Source organism: Suricata suricatta, chromosome 11 (genome assembly GCF_006229205.1).
Source record: "Suricata suricatta isolate VVHF042 chromosome 11, meerkat_22Aug2017_6uvM2_HiC, whole genome shotgun sequence".
Classification (NCBI taxonomy): domain Eukaryota; kingdom Metazoa; phylum Chordata; class Mammalia; order Carnivora; family Herpestidae; genus Suricata; species Suricata suricatta.
Window position 1 is genome coordinate 26,151,611 of NC_043710.1, and position 12,905 is coordinate 26,164,515.

The following is a 12,905-nucleotide window of genomic DNA, read 5'->3' on the forward strand; positions in this document are numbered from 1 at the left end:
TCGGCTGCTCCTTCCAGCTGTGTGACTTTAAGTAGTTACTCAACCTCTCTGAACTTCTATAATAAATTGATAGCGATGGCTGCCTCCCAGCTTTGCTAAGATTACTATACGATAGATACAATGATGCTAAGTGCTTAACACAGAACCCAGTCCATAGAAACACTAAATAAAAGTTTGCTATTATTATTTTATTATTAAATGCAAAAAAACATGAACCTTACTATGAGCTCTGTTTTACAGATTAATAAACCTTTACTTTTGAGAGACAGAGACAGTTGGAGCAGGGGAGAGTCAGAGAGAGGGAGATACAGAATCTGAAGGCTCCAGGCTCTGAGCTAGCCGTCAGCACAGAGCCCAATGCGGGGCTCGGACCCACAGTGAGATCATAACCTGAGCTGAAGCCAGACCCTCAACCAACTGAGCCACCCAGGCACCCCAACCACCTTAGCCACTGGTGGAGGCATCATGCAGTGCCTACTCCGGCAGAGTCCAGAAAAGCTGGCATCCAGTGTCCTTCTCTGGGCGGAGTTTTGCAGGGTTCATGCAGGCCCAGTGCTAGTGCCTACCTCCCTAGGACCCAGTAATTCCAACATCTCCTAGCCTCCCCCTGCCCCTCACCCCCCACCCCCACCCAGTGTGCAATCACAGAAGGCAAAGCGCTAACCTGAGTTCCCACTTGCAGAGAAGAGAAATCTCTAGACAGAAGCCCTGTCTGTTTCCAGCATAAACTGCCTGAGGTGTTCAGAAGGAAAGTTCCTTCTTTCCTCCCCAGCTTTGGAGAATCATTCTTTTGAAAGTTCAGGGGAGAAAAAACAACTGGCTACAAGACTGGGCTTTTTTCCCTGAATGAAAACTTGCTTTGGGTTTAAGGAAACATCGCCACCTAGTGGAATGATACTGAAATAAGTAGATTGAGTCTCCAAACAGTGAAGTCACAGAGTCCCAAAGAGAAAAGAGCTGGAAGAGCTTGGATCCAATTCCTTTTCTTTAACTGAGTGATGGAAATGTAAAGAGACAGTTTGTGGATGTCAAGGCTAGATAGAACCCAGGTCTCCTAACCCTTTATGTAATTCAGTCCTTACCCTCCCTCCACCCCTCCCCCCAGCTTATACTCACCCCACTTAAACCGACTCCATAATTGAGGCCAGCACAGACAGGATCACCTTCACCCTGCATGCTCCCTCTTGCATTTTATTGACTTCACAGAATTCAGAAGAGGAAGACCAGAGACACTTTCAACTGGCATAGAAAGGAGGCAGATCACACACTGGAGGTAAGAGCATGGACATAAGGGAGCTGAGAATTCTTTCTATTTCCATCTCAGGAGCTGGTGATGGCGATGGGCATGATTAGTAAGCTCATCTTCTTCTCTCTCAGGGCCCACAAGAAATACATGACATAATAGTGGAGCGTGTTTCCATGTCTATTTGGAATACTTGTGTGCTGAAGATGGCCAGTTTCGTGAATTGAGTATGGAAATTCACGCTATTTCTGCAAAGGGTGAAAATCTGTTTTTGTGTAAACTGAGCTGTTTTCTTATCAGCACCAACATTTCTGCCTCATATCTACATATAACTTTGCAGTTTAATCTATTTAAAATTACTTAATCTTGGGGCACCTGTGTGGCTCAGGCAGTTGAGCATCCAACCTGAGCTCAGGTCATAATCTAGCAGTTTGTGGGTTTGGGCTCCACATTGGGCTCTGCACTAACAGCTCAGAGCCTGGAGCCTGCTTCAGATTCTGTGTCTCCCCCTCTCTCTGTGTCCCTCGCCTGCTGTGCTCTCTCTCTCTCTCTCAAAAATAAACATAAAAAAATAACAAAACAATAAAATTACTTAATCTTTACAAACACCCTTTGAGAGAAACAATTAATCATTACCAATGAGGAAATAGAGGCTCAGAGAAGGTAAGCGATTTTCATGAGGTCACACAGCTGCCAGTGGCAGCAGAGACTTGGAAGAAGGAAGAAAATGATACTTAACCCAGTGTGGGCCAAGCAAGTACAAAGTGCACCTAAAACAGCTCTCCTGGCTTCTCTACTTAAGGAGCAGCAAGGCGGCATTCACTTACTCCTTCCAGGCTGACAACTACAGAAGCACCCAGTCTTTTCGTGGCCATCACGAAACAACCTATTGCTATTTGCTCGACCATAGAACACACTGGAAAGCCATATGACATACCTTTTAATTTAAAGTTGACTTCAAGAAATTTTGCCAGATGTCACCATCTCTGAGAAAGGGAGGTGAAGCAGAGCTCCTCACGATAGCACAGGCCCCCAGCCTGGGTCCAGGGGACCATCAGGAAGACTTTTCATCCTCTCAGCCCCTAAACCATTTCCAGGTATTGTGTAAATGCCCTGACAGAGGATTCTTCATGCCTTCTCATTTTATAAATACAGGATCTCCTTTGCTGGATCCTTACCCCTAAACATCAAGACTCAAAGCTCAGTCCTCAGACCCCTTCTCTTCTATATCAAATCTCCCTCAAACATGGGTTAACCTAGCCTCCTGTCTTTAAATGATTCCTTAACTTATACCAACAGCCCTGCCCTCTCACTCTGCATTCCAGATTCATATATGCAGCTATCTACTCAACATCTACAATTCATCTACTAAGCCATCAAAACTATCGTGCCCACACCCAAACTCCTGGTTCTCCCTAACCCCTAACCCCTCCCGTCCCTATCCTTTGCACCTCGGTAAATGGAAGTCCTATCCATCCAATTACTCAGGCCAAAACTTCCCAGGATCCCTCTGCCTCTCTCACAGCCCATGACCATCCATCTTCACTGCATGTCCAGAATTTGTGGATTCTCACCACCTCCTTGTGACCCAACCACCTGCACCTGGACTTTGCAACAGCCTCTTTCCTGGGATTTCTGAAAAGCAACCAACTCAGAGTTGTCAATTTGAGATACAAGTCAGAATGTAACACCTCCTGCTCAAAACCTTCCAAGAGATTCCTAGCTCGCCCCCATGGTCACTCCACGATCTGGCTCCTCACTTAACCTCTCATCCTGTTCTTTTTGCTGCTACTTTCTGTCCCACCCCACTAGAAATGTCAGGGACATAGAACAAGGGCTTCGTTTCATTCCCTGCTGTAGCCTGAAACATGGAAGATACTCAATAAATAGGTGTTGACACACGAATGCCTTTTGCCTCCATCTGGTTTGTTAATGACATCATTCCAGAGCCGGACCTAACTCCGTCCTCCTGCGTTTTCGTCCCTCCTCTTATATTATGCTCCATGGCTTCCCATGACCTCCTCCCACTCCAGCTTAAGGGCTGTAGGGGAGCGCCCCCCACCCCAGCCCATCTCCTAGCTTCGCTTCAAGCTCCTGCTTCTCAGTGGCTATGTTGTCTTCCCATTGGCAGTTCTACCCATCACAACATGGCAAGGTGCCAGATAGCAGAGCCAGCCGGAACAGAGAACACACTAGTTCTGATGAAACACCAGATATGTCAAGTATCAGCCAAGACCACACAAGGGACGAGCCAAAGGTTCTAGATAAGCACAAACAGCTGTAGTTTCCTTGATCTTCTCCGCTCCAGGTCTATATAACACCTGCCTCACCTCAGCCATACCAGCGAGGTTTAAACAGGGAGAAAAGTGGGAGGAAGGGGACGGGCTAATGCCAAGAGAGAAGAGGGAAAGGTTGTCCAGAGAAATGAGAACCATCAGGTGCACTTCTGGGCCAGTGCTGCCATGGTAAAGAAGATGATGACCCCCTGTCTGGGACTGAGGGGTACTGGCACCCCATAATTCCAAAGATACCTCTTACACCTACAATATGACCAGACAGTCAGATTCTATAACCTTTGATTGACAAGAATCCTATTTTAAAATGCAGACATTCCAAGGCCTGTTTAAACAACCAACTGTCTTTTTAAAAAAAAAGTTTTTTTTTTTAATGTGTATTTATTTTGAGAGAGAGAGAGACCAACAGTCAGAGTGCAAGTGGAGGAAGGGCAGAGAGGGAGACACAGAATCTGAAGCAGGCTGCAGGTTCTGAGCTGTCAGCACAGAGCACAATGTGGAGCTCAAACCCACGAACAGTGAGATCATGGCCTGAGCTGAAGCAGAGTGCTTAGCCAGCTGAGCCACCCAGGCGCCTCAACAACCAAGAGTTGATCAGTTATACCCTGAAAATTGCTGGTAGCTATTTGAGATCAGTCCTCCTATAGAACTCAAAGTATTGATGAATGCAGATGAGAGGGAATGGGGTGCTGGGAGAGCATGATGTCAAGATAGGACTAGCAAAAACTGGGGTCCCTGGACAGCCAGAGGGTCATTAAAAGGGCACAGGACACTTTAGAAGCCAACTATGCTGGGAAGGAGGGGATTTCTGCCAGAGATGGGGAGACAAGAGATGGTCAGGCACTGCAGGAAAGCACTTGAACCAGCTCTCGATAATGGATTGTTACAACATCAGAAATTTTGCAAACCACCGGTTAAACTCAACCGTTATGAAAAATTAAATGATATAAATTATAACTACATAAATTATATTTAGAAACAAAGATAAATACTCAAAACTCTTCAGTTCTTATTTTGCCATGATTGATGCTCTCGAAGTTATGCACATGTACTATAGCTGTACAGCTAGTGCACTAGCCCACGGTGTGTGCTGTGTATTTCTTCCTGACTCTGTGTTTGGTGATGGCACCTTGGAAGATTGAAATCAGCCACATTGGGAGTAGTTATACCACAGAAATCAGCAAACAGCACCAGCTCAAGGCCTGACTTATTGTTTTGTTGACCAACCAAACCTGCAGTTGGCAAACTCTATTCTGTAAAGGGCCAGATAGTAAATATTTTAGGCTCTGTGTCCATACAGTCTCTGTCTAACCTACTCACTTCTGCCACTGTAGGACAAAAAGAGCCATGGACAATATGTGAAACCATTGGGCAGGGCTATGTTCCAATAGACTTTATTTACAGAAAGAGTTGGGGGAATCAGATGTGGCCCACAGACCACAGTCTACTGATCCTTGGTCAAGACTTTTAAGAAAGTGATGGAAAAACTGTTAATAATGCTGATTAAATTTTAAAGTGTGTTTATGGAATTCTACTGGTTCCTGCCCCCCTTTTCAAACTGAACTCCAGACGTTCCACTGGAAACACATACAGTTGACCCTTGAACAACACTGGGGGTTAGGGCCGCCGACCCCCTGCACAGTCAAAAATCCACATATAACTTTTGACTCCCCCAAAAATATTACTAACAGCCTACTATTGACCAGAAGCCATAATAACATAAATAGGTGATGAACACATATTTTCTATTTTATATGTATTATATGCTGCATTATTTTTTTATTCATTTATTTGGAGAGGGAGAGAGAATCCCAAGCAGGCTCTGCACGGAGCCCTATGTGGGTCTCAACCTCATGATCATGACCTGAGCTGAAATCAAGAGTTGGGTGTTTAACCAACTGAGCCACCCAGGCATCCCTTATATACTGTGTTCTTATCATAAAGCAAGCTAGAGGACAAGAAAATATTATAAGAAGAGTATTAAGAAGAGAAATACATTATCAGTGCTTTAAATGTATTTATTGAAAAAAAATTGCATATAAGCAGACCCATGCAATTCAAACTCCTGTTTTTAAGGGTTAGCTGTACTCTCAAATTCCTCTACACTTTGCCTTGGAGGTAAATCCTATTTTCAAGCCTAAATTAGGTACGTTTCCCAAAAATAGTTTTTATATATGGAACCTAAGAATATTGTAGGGAATTTAGGTCATATGGTTGTATTCTCAAACTTCATACCTCCTGGCCTTGTGACCAAGAATGATTAATGAGGTTTTAAACATTGGTCAATAAATCCATGAAGATCGATTATTTAGGAGAATAGTTATATTTAAAACATAATGCAATAATTTCAAATATGTCACCGTTGTTTCTGAGAAACACAATTTCTAGTCAGGACTGGGAATCAAGGTAGGCCAAGAGTAGTGTTATTTTAAGTCTGTTTAGGAAAATGTAGCCTGGTTCCAGAACCATAAAGATATTGCTGGGTATAGTGGAGCAAAACAGCCAAAAACTAGAACACTGGGATTGTGACCCTACGAACTGTGTGGGATTCTACAGCTTCTACAACTTCCTCGTGTTTAATATTGTTTGAGGACCCTGTTTACATTTCTACAGCCTTTATTAGGATGTGCGTGCTCTTAAAAGTGGTGACTATGTTTTCTTCTTATATCCCAAATGACTGACATATTACACAGCCTAATTTAGGAGCTCTATCATTGCACATGGAAGAGATTCTTCACAACTATTAGGTTATAACTTAGCATCCCCAACCAGTGCACTGGGAGAGAAAATGCATGTGTGCCCTCTCAGCCTTGCAGACTAAGAAGCAGTTTTCATGTATCAGAAAGAGTGCTGGCCTTTCCATCACAAGACCTGGGGTTGGCTCCTGGCTCCACTTCACGTGACCTTGAACAAGCCTCTTGCCAAATATGTCCTGGGTCCTTCACTTGTCCTCATCTCCACCAGTACTCCCTTTAATGCAAGCAGCTGTCACCATGGTTGTGACATCTGGAGCAGCCTTTCCTTGGCTCTCTCCATGTCCACTCGTCTCCTCCAATGCAGTGTGCCCATAATAACCACAAGGAGTTTTTATAAAATAAATCTCATCATTTCAAGCCCATTGATCAAAACTCTTCCTTGCCTCCCTTTGTCCTCAAAGAGAGTGTTCAGGTCCCTTAACAGAGCGCACAAACCTTTCACCATCTGCCCTTTGACCTGGTCCCCGCTGAGCTTTATGCCACAACATTTCCCTCTGTTCTGGGTGCACTGGCCTGTTAGTTCCTCACTTGTGCAACCTCCTTCCCACCTCTGAAGCTTAGCTCATGCTCTTCCCTCCCTCTCTCCCTTCCTGACACCTCATTTCATTTGGCTAACTCACTAATCTTACAGACCTAATATACTGCCTCCAGAAAACAGTCTCTAGTTCCCCAGATTAGGGAGCATAGCCCTTCATGCTTCTTTCTCATGGCACTTATCTCGAACGTATTTAATAAACTATTTGTAAAATCATTTGCTTGATGTCTGTCTCCTTTGACTCACCTAGACTCTCCAAGGGGCCAGAGACCTGTGTGCCTGCCCCTCACGGTATCCTCCTCACCCAGCACACAGTAGGCTCTCAGTAAATGTGTTGAATGAATAGCTGAAGAAGCTTTATTCCCTGAAACTGTTCCCTCACTTACAACTGGCAATAATGCCCACTTCACGGAATTTCCATGAGGATAAAATGTTAAAGCTCTATCATGGTGTCCTGTATATGGCAGACATTTAATAAATGTTAAATGACTATAAGCACTACAGCTTCTAAAATGGCAGCTGTTTAAATGGGCCTCATATGTGGACTAGACTAGTAATTAGCACTTGTGAAGGTTTCTTTATTAGGTGATTAATACGACTTAAACCTTGGGTGTTGAGGCTAAGGTATTATTAAGACAGGTGCTGTTGATTGGCACTTACTGGACATGGCCAGTGGCCTCATGCCAAACCAAGACACTCAACAGTATTATCCTGGGGGATGGGTTCACAGCGAGCTGGGGAAATAGAAGGGGGACTTTCTATAGTGCAAGAGGAGTCGTGGTACAAAGTACAAATAAAGACTTCTAGGCTGGTGACTTCAAAATTCAGTCCAACATTCAAAAAACATACCTTGTAGTCTTTCTTAGGGAGTTCATAGGTGGTGAATTAGCTCCAACTAGGGGAATAAACTCAAGAGACAAAAACACATGGGATCCAGGACACAAGTGATCCGACACAGGACAAGTGAGACCAAAATTCCTGGGATGATGGAAGCAAGGTCAGAAACCCCAGGAAGACAGCGGAGTGGCCAGCAGGAATGACCACCAAAGCAGAGTGGAGAGTTCCGGAAGAGATGTCAACAGGGGGAAAGGTGGAACTGGTAGACTACCTGAGGAGATCATCTTATTGACAGGGAAAAAAAGTCTTACTGAGATTTGGAGAAAGGTGTTGAGAGAAAAATTAGTAACAGGTACTTGGAAGACCAAGCAAAGGAAAAATGTAATTGTGAATGCGGGGGGAGGTGGAGGATGGGGGTAGAGGATGAGGACTGGTAAAAGGAATAGTACATTAAGTGGCTCAGCTGTGAACATTGGGTGTAGTTACCACATAAATAGGGACTCCTGACTACTCATCATGACGATATTACTACATGGAGGATGGGGCAAGACTGTGCCCAGGGAAAGTAGGCACAGCGCCGGAGGAAGGCACTGTAAGTGATTGATCGAAGTCCTCATTTTTAATGGCAATAAACGCAATCAATCAATAAGAAAAGTCATTTAAACATGTTGAACAATGGAGATAAGGACCAGAAGCAGCACTGAAAAAACTGGAGAGCTGAGGGGCCCCTGGGTGGCTCAGTCCGGTAAGCGTCCAACTTCAGCTCAGGTCATGATTTGCAGTCTGTGAGTTCAAACCTCCTGTTGGGCTCTGTGCTGATAGCTCAGAGACTGGAGCCTGCTTCGCATTCTGTGCCTCCCTCTCTCTCTGCCCTGCTCACGCTCTCTCTCACTCTCAAAAATGAATAAATGCTAATAAAAAAATATTTTTAATTGGAGTGCTGATCTAGGAAGGACTATGGTTGGCCATTATAACTCTGGGGCACTATTTGAATGTTTAAACCATAAATGTGTATTTGTTTAATTAAAAAATTAATAAAAATGAATTTTAAAGAAACAAAGGCAAAATGTGGCAAACTGAATGATTTATTTTTGTTTTTCTGTATTTCTCAATTTTAAAAAAGTCCACTTTTATATTTTATAAAGGAGGAAAATAAATCAACTCCTTGAAAAAGAACATCAGATTTGAACATAAAGATAAATTAGAAAGTGGGTCTTGGAGGGAAATTGTAAATGGGGAAAGGGGAGTTCTTGGTGATGGACTAAGTGATGAGGGATGTGTTTGGCCCAGAAGAACATCTTTCTTTCTCTCACATTCCTGCCACCACACGCCACCCCTGAATCACTTTAACATCCAGGTCCCCCAAATTACAGGACCCCAGGCACTCTCTGCACCACCCCCTCACTTTGTTCCAGCGCTGAGTCAATGGGCAATGGGTGTGCTATTAACAGTAGTCACAGTGCACTGTGCCCACTGTGAATCTCCTTTACAGCACCCAGCACAGGACCAGATGATTCGACACTAAGAACACTTCGTGGAGATGCAGAGGACAAGGACAGGTGGTAAAACTGCAGTGGTGAGCACACAGGCCAGAGGGTCTCCTCGGCGTGGTTTGAATCCTAGTTCCACACCGCTGAGCTGCTGACATCAGGGCCCTGGGCAAGTCACCTCCCTCTCTGGGTTTACTTGTCTGTGACAGAAGAGAGGAAAAGAGCCTTCTTCACAGGGTTGTGGTAGACATTCATGGGGACAGGGCAGAGAACCAGGTATGTTGTAAATGTCCAATAAATGCCACTAGTTTTTATCTATGCTCGTTTGGGGTATGAATACAGGGAAGTCAGCCGTGATTGTGCAGTCTTGGCATACAAGCCAACACCCTCCAAAATAGCAAATATTTTAACCTAATTTTTATTTTTAACATACGTATTTTTAAATTTTCAACATTACTGAAAACCTGGTCAATGGCACAAAAGGCTCACCATAACATCAATGAAACAGCAAGTCCCTGTCCCCTCGCCATTACCACTAAGTCCCGTTTGTGGAGACAAGAACTTTTGCCTCTTCTGGCTTGTCTTCTGGTATTTGCAACCACATTTCTAAATAATGTCCCTATGCTGCTATTCTTTGACATCAATCTTAGATATTATCATCAATGAAGATTTAGATTTAGCTCTCTTGTACCCCACTGTCCCCACCCCTTCCTCCAAAATGTCACAATTTGGGGTTAAACCAAACTCAATGACAATGCACATTATTATTCACCAATTAGTCAGGTAGTATGCCATGATTGCATTTCCTTTCTTTTTTTAAATGTTTATTTATTTATTTTGAGAGAGAGAGAGAGAGAATTAGCAGGAGAGGGAGAAAGAGAGAGGGAGAGGGAGAGAATCCCAAGCAGGCTCCACACTCAATATGGAGCCTGACATGGGGTTCAATCCCCTGACCTTGAGATTATGACATGCACAGAAATCAAGAGTCAGGTGCTTAACTGACTGAGCCACTCAAGCACCCTGCATTTCCTTTGTTGAAAGTTTTATTTTTGTCTTCCCAGGAGCTAAGCATTGCTTTGTTTATTCTTCATTTGTTTGACTTTCTTTGTGTCTTCCATTTTTTTACCAATGTTGTGACATATCTGTTATACACATTTTGAATATTACCTCCAAATACATAGGGTGATCAGATATTCCTTTCATTTCTTCCTCTGGTGCTGTCCGTTCAAGAGCTGTTCATCCTCGCCTTGTTCTTGGGAACCCCACCCCACCCAGCTATGCCCTGTATTGGGTGGCACCCCTGTTTCCCACATCCCACTTGTATTTTCTTGATGTGTGTCCTTGTTTTGGTGAAGTTTTGCAATACCTTCTGAGATCAGGTGCACAGGAGGTAAAATTTTAGAGTCCTTCTATGTCTGATAATATTTTAATGCTTACCTTATATCAGGATTTTGGTTGAACTGGATATAGAATTCTGGTTAAAAATAATTTTTTCTTGGAAATTTTAAGGCATTTCTTCTTTTCTTTTAGCATTCAATACTGTCCTAGAGAAGTCTGATGTCATTCTGAGTCCATGTCCTTTTTATATGACCCACTTTATCCTCTGAAAATTTTTAGGGTCTTCGTTGTCCTAAACTTCACAGGGATGGGTTTCAATGAAGTTTTTTTACTCCATTTTTTCTGAATACAAGGTGAATCTTTTCAATCTGGAAACCTTGTGGCCTTTGGTTCCAGAAACTTTCTTAGACTATTTCTTCCTCTGGGGTGCCTGGGTGGCTCAGTCAGTTAAACATCCAACTCTTGACCTCAGCTCAGGCTTAATCTCAGGGTTGTGAGTTCAAGCTCCCTGTTGGGTTGACTATGAAACCTACTTTAAAAACAGATAGATAGATAGATAGATAGACAGACAGACAGATATGGATAGAGAGATAGACAGAGACATAGATACACAGACACATAGATAGAACCCTCCTTTTCCTCTAGTCTCCAGAAATTTCTTTTGGTTGCACACCACCTCCCGAGTTGATTCCTCATTGTTTTTGAAATCTGAAGCTTTATTCTTTCAACATTGTCTTCCAATCTTCTAATTTTTCACTTTTATTTTGTTGTTCACCCTTTAAATTTCCAGGAGCTCTTTTCTCTCCTCTAATTAATTTGTTTCCAAAGCAACTTGTACTTTTTTCAGGGATGCAATATCCTCTTTCTAAGGGTATTATTGATATAAAGGTTTCTGTTTTTTAACTTATTTTCTTTTCTTGCCAAGTTTCTTTTCTCTTTACACTACCAAGGGTTTTTTTCCCTCTGTATTTTATTCTCTCTTTCATATTAGAAGCTTCATCAAAAGTGAGCCTGTCTTTCCATATTTAAAACTAAGATATCACACAACCAATTAGAAGGTCTGGGTTCATGGTGAGCCCTGACCAGTGAGCATCCCCAGGAGCTGATGAGGTAGTGAGTTGTCTTTTTACTGAGGAAGTCCCCAAAATAAGGATCTTACTAAGGAAATGGGTGTTTTCTTTTGGACTAATCAGTTTCTCTGGAAAGGTACATTCCAGTCTTCTTCTTGGGGCAGGATGATCTAAGGGGCGGGTTCAAGCCTGGCTGTGGGCATTCTAAAGAGAGCTACTGTCTCACTTGCCAACTTGAACTTCTCCCTTGTTTTCAAGATGAGATCCCACCCTGTATTTGGTTATCTCTAGGTCTTTCCAACTCAGAGGAAGAGGCAGGAAATGGTCTCCTGGCTACTTGGCATAGGAAGGAAAAAAACACCTTAGCAGCCAAGTTCTCTATATTCTGAATTTCAAGAAACATCTCCATTTATTGCTACCTACTATACACCTGGTATCTCCAAGCCTCAGCCTTTCTATGGTTCTTACCAATAATGTGACTCATTTCTCATTGGTACCAACCCCTCATCCTCCTCCCTTAGGCACTTAGATTATTGCTTCCTCCACTCTGTTAGGTCAATTGCCATCTCTCCAAATGTTTTTCATTTTCCAAAATTTGGGAAATGTCTCCAGTGATGTCTGCTCTTGCCCCTTTGCCTGTTTTTATCAAGGTAAAATTTACACAACTTGAAATTCATTTTAACCATTTTAAAGTATACAATTCAGTGTCAATTAGTGCATTCATGATGTTGTGCAACCATCACCACTATCTAGTTCCAAATATCTTCATCACCCCATACCTATTAAGCAGTCACTCCCTGCTGCTCTTCCATCCCATTTCCTGGAAACCACCAATCTGCTTTCTACCCCTATGGATTTGCCTATTTTGGGCTTTTTGAATAAACAGAATCATACAATATGTGACCTTTTGTGACTAGCCTCTTTCACTTTGCATAACATTTTTAAGGTTCATCCATTTTGTAGATGCATCAGTACTTCATGTCTTTTTATGGCTGGATAATATTCCATTGTATGGATGTACCATATTTCATGTATCTATTCATCAGTGGATGGACATATTTCTTCTCTTTTATTCCTTTCCTATGATCAGGGGCTGGATTTGGGAAAGGGAGATGAATCATGAGACTGGCAAGTCTGCCATGTTTAGCACAAACAATACTGCTAAGTATGGATGCAAGCTCCATCTCTCCACCCACACAGCAGCCTGGCTTTCATTTTCACTTCTGCTTAAGAAATTAGTCCCATGACCAGTCCTTATTCGAGGGACCATCAAAAGGATGCAGTCCATTTCATCAGAGTCACAAATAGAAATATATTTCTCTTCCCTGGCCTAGAGTCTCCC